The sequence below is a fragment of the Nuphar pumila genome, chromosome 14 (assembly GCF_984573655.1).
Source record: "Nuphar pumila chromosome 14, dmNupPumi1.hap1.1, whole genome shotgun sequence".
Lineage (NCBI taxonomy): Eukaryota > Viridiplantae > Streptophyta > Magnoliopsida > Nymphaeales > Nymphaeaceae > Nuphar > Nuphar pumila.
In genome coordinates this window covers 47,545,132-47,551,727 of record NC_143262.1, presented here as the reverse complement: position 1 = coordinate 47,551,727, position 6,596 = coordinate 47,545,132, and positions in this window count along the sequence as shown.

The window sequence follows — 6,596 nt, the reverse complement described above, 5'->3', positions numbered from 1 at the left end:
TAGACGAAGAAGAAGCCAAAGAAATCATACGAGAAGCGCATGAAGGTATTTGCGGTGGTCATGTCGGCTACCAAACCCTTGCTAAACAAATCATTCGGGCATGATACTATTGGAGAACCATACAGCAAGACTGCTATCGTTTTGTGAAGAAGTGCGTTCAGTGTCAGATACACACACCTTCCATTCATGCGCCAGCCACGTACTTACAATCAGTCGTGTCTCCATGGCCATTTTCTATGTGGGCCTTCGACGTTGTAGGACCCATCTCTCCTTCAGCTTCTAATGGTCATAAATATTTTCTTGCCGCAACAGAGTATTTCACCAAATGGGTTGAAGCCGTCACTCTGCGTACAGTGGAAGGTCGACATGTAGTTTCGTTCATTCATAAGAACATTCTTTGTCGTTTCGGTATACCGCACGACATCGTGTCAGATAATGGTACTCATTTCAAGAATGAGAGAATGAAGATCTTTTGTTCAAAATTCAGAATTCATCATCATTTTTCAGCTCCTTATTATCCACAAGGAAATGGTCAGGCAGAAGCAACAAACAAGAGTTTGATTCGCATCTTGGAAAGAACCGTTGAGACGGGTCGTGATTGGCACGAGAAAATCCATGATGCACTTTGGGCATATCGAACTACCATTCGAACCCCAACCAATGCGACTCCTTCAGAACTTGTTTATGGGACTGAGGTGGTGTTACCTCTTCATGTTCAGAAGCCCGCCCTTAAGTTCGCATCTCTTTTAGAGTTACCACTCGATCAGTATCAGCAACAGAGTTTGGTACAGTTAGATTTACTCGATGAGAAAAGACTCAAAGCAGCAGAGCACGCTCAGTCTTATCGTCAGAGGATAGCCAGGCAATATGCCAAGTCAGTCATCGAAAGGAGATTCCAAGTTAATGACTTGGTCCTTAGATCAACGGCTCATCTCAAGCATCGTCCACGTGGCAAATGGTCACCAAACTGGGAAGGTCCCTACGTGGTGAAAGAAGCGTTGCCCCGTAATTCATATCGTCTGATTAATGCAGACGGGGTAGAACTATCTGACCCCATTAATGCTCGACATCTGAAGAAATTCTATACCTAGAAAATCTCTATTCTATCTTTTGTATTCTTCAAAAATTCCTTTCAATAAATGAACAATTATTCTTTTGTCAAAATATCTCTCTTCCCCAGAATATACTGGGCATTCTTGTTAAGGTTGCCTTTTATCCAAAACAATCTGTGTGCAGGCAGGATCTAATAAATCTCTCATTTTGCACGCATATGCACTCAGTTGCATCCACTTGCATTTGCATGCATTCATTCGCATTCATCTGCATCAATTTGCATTAAATCACCCATTCAGGATAAGGGATAAATCCTGAGACCCCGACAAGTCGTCCAAGTCATCATCAATTGATGACCCTTCAAAACCCAGTGCTCGTACTGGTAATCTTTTAAAACTCAGTGCTCGTACTGATAATCTTTTAAAACCTAGTGCTCGTACTGGTAATCCTTTAAAACCCAGTGCTCGTACTGGTAATCTTTTAAAACCCAGTGCTCGTACTGGTAACCTTTTAAAACCCAGTGTTCGTACTGGTAATCTTCCAAAATTCAGTGCTCGTACTGGTACTCTTCCAAAATCTGATGCTCATGCTAGTTGAACTAGTCCCAAATGTCATCTTTATACTTATCAACTTTTATTTCATTTAAATGTCTTGAATTGGTCTAGAAGAGTCGAGTTCCGATTCGAATTTTCTTCCAAATCCAATTCAGAATTGGTCTAGAAAATCCAAGTCCCGACTTGAATTTTCTTACAAATCCAATTCGTATAATTTTCTTTCCTCTAGATTCTAGAATTGGTCTAGAAGAGTCGAGTTCCGATTCGAATCTTCTTCCAAATCCAATTCAGAATTGGTCTAGAAAATCCAAGTCCCGACTTGAATTTTCTTACAAATCCAATTCGTATAATTTTCTTTCCTCTAGATTCTAGAATTGGTCTAGAAGAGTCGAGTTCTGATTCGAATCTTCTTTCAAATCCAATTCAGAATTGGTCTAGAACATCAGAGTTCCGACTCGAATTGTCTTTCAAAATCCAATTCATCTAGTCTTTCCTTGAAGATTTGAATTTCGATTCGAACCTTCAAACCGAACCCAGTCTTACACCGGTCCGGTTAAATCCAATTTTCAAAATTGGTCCTTTTATGAAATCCAATCTCGCCTTGGTTGCTTTACCAAATCTCGTATTGGTAATCTTTTAAAATCCAGTGCTCGTACTGGTAATCTTTTTAAATCCAGCGCTCGTACTGGTAAATCTTTTGAAATCCAATGCTTGTATTAGTGATCTTCCAAAATCCAGTGCTCATATTGGTAATCTTTTAAAACCCAGTACTCGTACTGGTATTTTAATTCGGTCTTCATAATGGTCGCAACATGACTCTCACATTGAGGTTCAAACTCGATGTTAATATTCAAACCTGCGAACCAAACAATCTGTATCAGACCCTTGGGTCGTTCCATTCTGTTAATTTGGCATTTGGGTTGTCGATTTTGTCAGACCTCTAGTCATTCGTGTTATCAAGCAGTTCTTTGAGTTATCAAAAGTTATCAAAATCAATCGTCAAGTATTTCTCTTGCGAGGGACCCTTTTTCTAGGGAGAGTTCGAGGGAGCTCGTTTCTTTTCGCATGTCTTTATTGTTCGTTCGTTGAACCCCTTTTTCTAGGGAGAGTTTGAAGGGACTCGTGCTTCACGAACAGTTTGCAAAACAATCTTTATTGTCACACAAGGAACCCTTTTTTCAGGGAGAGTTTCGACGGAAGCTCGTCCTCCTTGTAACCCTAAATGTCTTTTGTTAGGCCACCCCCGTCGTCGAGGACCCTTTTTCCAGGGAGAGTGTGATGGACTCGTTCCTCTATGATATCCTTTCAATCTTTGTTAGCGGCCCCCTTTCCATAAGAGAAGCCTAGAAATAGGGAGTTTTGACGAAAACTCTATTTCTCTTCAAAAGTTCGTTTTGCAAACACCTCCTCTTCAGGGAAGAGAGGAGTATCTTTTGTTAACCGTTCAGGTAAGGGTCAAGCCTGAGTCTCTCCTTTGGAGAAAGAAGAGGAGAATCTAGCCACGGATGTATCATTTAGATCTCAAGTGATTTCTTTCACCAAGGATTTCAGGAATATTTTGCCAATTTGTCATGAAAAATAGTTGTTGATCTCAAAATCTTTACTGCATAAAATTTTACCTCAGAATACCTTTAGTATTACTTCCAAAAGGACAAAGCTTTTGTGAAAAAGGATTCAAAATTCAAAATCTTTCTATTGGCCAACCAAAAGGATGAAGAATAAATCCGCGATATGGCCAGCAAAGAAAATTCAATGTTGCTGCAAAGCCATAAGTGATTGATATTGATCGCAGTCAATGGCATATTTTTAAAGATCATTCTTGGAAAATAAGCAGTCGAAATATCCTGGGTGATACAGAAAAATCCACTCAATCTCCATGTCCCCTCAATCACCTAAGCTGCAATTAAATATCTGCAAAAGGGATCTCTCAACTGTCATCAAGATGAAGGCGAATTAGACGAGTCGACCCCCGGGGCCAAAGAAGATTTGGATCATCTCCAAGATGACGGAGTTTGTGACGAATCCTTCCAGGGAAAATTCAGATCACCGTCGAGATGAAGGCGAGTGTGATGAGCCTATCGACAAACCCTAAAAGATATTTAATTCCAGCTATCATCAAAAGATTTCCTACCAATGAGCCAATAATTGTCAAGATAATCCCTGAGAGAAAAGAAGGATCGGAACATCTCTGAGATGAAGGAGTTTCTGACGTACCCTTCCCAAAAAAATAAAGAGAGAAAAAGCTAGGACATCTCCAAAATGAAGGATGATGTAATTCCCGGAAAATCCAAGAGAGCTCCAATCTGCTAAAAAAAAAAAAGAGTGCAGAAAGATCATCATGAGAAAAGAATCCCAGGATATCAGACTGCCGAATCTATCAAGAATCTTCTTTAATTTTGTGAAATTCTTTTATCAATATCCTTTCGCTAATAGCTCTCGCAATATCAAGAATACGTTCTTTTCCGTCCATATCAAGGAAATTGATAGCCTCCTTGAAGGAAAGTCAATTGCAAGTAATTTGAATTCGAATCTTGATTCTACGAAGTTAAGCCCAGTCGGAGGTAATACTTCAGGTAGAAAAGAGGGAATACTTTTCATATATATATGTGCTTATCATTCTTAAATTAACTACAATTTTTTATCTTATTGGCAGTCTTTTTAAGTTATCCTGACATGAAGTGAGAACTTGATGTTTATTTTGATGTATCCAGGCGTTGTTGTTATCCCTTTTAGGATCGGATGATGGGAGTTGTCCAAGATCCTTCCCTTCTTGTTTTGATCTGAGCGCCTGGGCTCTTAGATTAGCACACTTCCCTGTGCTCCCCACTGTCCCACCATAGGCAGTTCCCGTTCAGGTTAAGGGTTAAACCTGAATTTTTTGCAAAAAGGTCATCTGTCTTAAAAGCCATTCAGTCTCAGCGATGAGACATCCAAGATCAATCCCTTTTCAAGCATTAGGGAACCCCCTTTCCTCGTTTTGCAAACCCCTCTCGGATTTATTATGCAAAATTCGAAGGTCCCATCATGGTTTCTTCATTCGAGGACTCCGTATATCGTCCCCTTTCAGGTTAAGGGTTAAGCCTGAGCCTCGTTTTTCCACAAGGTATCGTCCCCTTTCAGGTTAAGGGTTAAGCCTGAGCCTCGTTTTTCCATGAGGTATCGTCCCCTTTCAGGTTAAGGGTTAAGCCTGAGCCTAGTTTTTCCACGAGGTATCGTCCCCTTTCAGGTTAAGGGTTAAGCCTGAGCCTTGTTTTTCCACGAGGTATCGTCCCCTTTCAGGTCAAGGGGTTAAACCTAAGCCTTATTCTGATGAGGTATTTCATTTGTCGTCCCATCCAGGTTAAGGGCTAAGCCTGAGCCTCATTTCGATGAGGTGAATCTTCTTCTTTATTCTTTATGCTATATCTACCACCATCATTTGAACTAATTCTTTCATACTCAGTCAAATCTATCTAACTGGGGCATTTTTATAGTCTGAATTGGGTGTGTTTTTCTTTGCCACTAAGCTCGGCTTACAACCGGCTTAGTAGCAAAGAGGGGCATCTGTAAACACCCCAAATTTTCCTCCTTATTCAGAATTCATCCATTTCATGTGTCATTGCTTATCATTGCGTGAATTCAGCATATCATTGCATTGCATAGCATAGCATTGCATGTCATTACATCTCATCTTCGAGATCCAACACTCCTGTTTTCAAAATATTCAATCCAGATTTGAGTTTTAAAACTTTTCTTTCAAAATTCAAATTTAAAACCTAGGTTTTAATCAACATTATGTCATTTGCCAACCCCCAGGACCTTATATTTTGAAGTATTTTCTCATAAAACAATCTGGATTCATTTCAAACTCAATTTCAATTGATTTCAATTCTCAGATGAGACCCATTTAGGTGGTGTCGCTTCTGGATTCCTTCATTTATCAAAAATCTCAAAAATGTTAGAGTCCTAATTGGATCAGGACTCTTTTTCCAGAGTCCTAGTCGGATCAAAACTCTACTTTTCACTACCTTTTTACCTATTTTCGGAGAAAACCTTTTAAAATCTTCTGTTTTGGCCAAAATCTTAGAGTCCTAGTTAGATCAGGACTCTTCTTCAAGAGTCCAGTCGGATCAGGACTCTTCTTCAGAGTTTTAATCGGATTAGAACTCTAATCTTTCACATCCATTTTCAATCAAATCTTTCAAAATCTTTCAAAATGAGTCAAAAACTCAGAGTTTTAGTCAAAACAGGACTCTGTTCAGAGAGTCCTAGTTGGATCAGGACTCCGATCCTGATTTCAAATTTTGAAAGAATCTTTCAAAAATCTTTTCATCTATCAAAATTGTTGCGCTTTTATCAAAGAATTTTAAAATTCTGAGGTTTTATCTCAGAGTCCTGATCAAATCAAGACTCTACCCTAGAGTCCTGATCGAAGTAGGATTCTATCCAAAATTGATTTTCTCACTTCATTTTCACTGGTTTTCAAAAGCTTTGCTTAAATTCTATCACTTATCAGAAAATCCAACAATATAAGAGTCCTAGTTCAATCAGGACTCTGTTCTTAGAGTCTCAGTTGAATCAGAACTCTGGTTTATTCCAATATTCGTTATTATTTTAACAGTTTTCACAAGTTCTTTTAACTGTTTTTTTTAGAAAATACCAAAAAAAATCTAGAGTTTTAATCCGATCAGGACTCTGTCCCGGAGTCCTAGTCCAGTCAAGAGTCTGTTTTGAAGTCTGTTTTTATTCCATTTTCATTTATTTCCATTTGTTTTAAAAAATTAGGTCATTTTGCAGAGTCCAGTGAGTTCAGGACTCTATTTCAGAGTTCTGATCGAGTTAGGAGTCTAACCCTGACTGTGTTTTTTTGACTCATTTCACCATTTTCTGATAAAATCTTTCAAAAACCTTTCATTTGGCTTTTTAAAATCTAAAATCTTAGAGTCCTGAGAGTTCAGGACTTTAACTCGGAGTTCCAGTTCGCTTGAGACCCTATTTTCAAAGATTCTG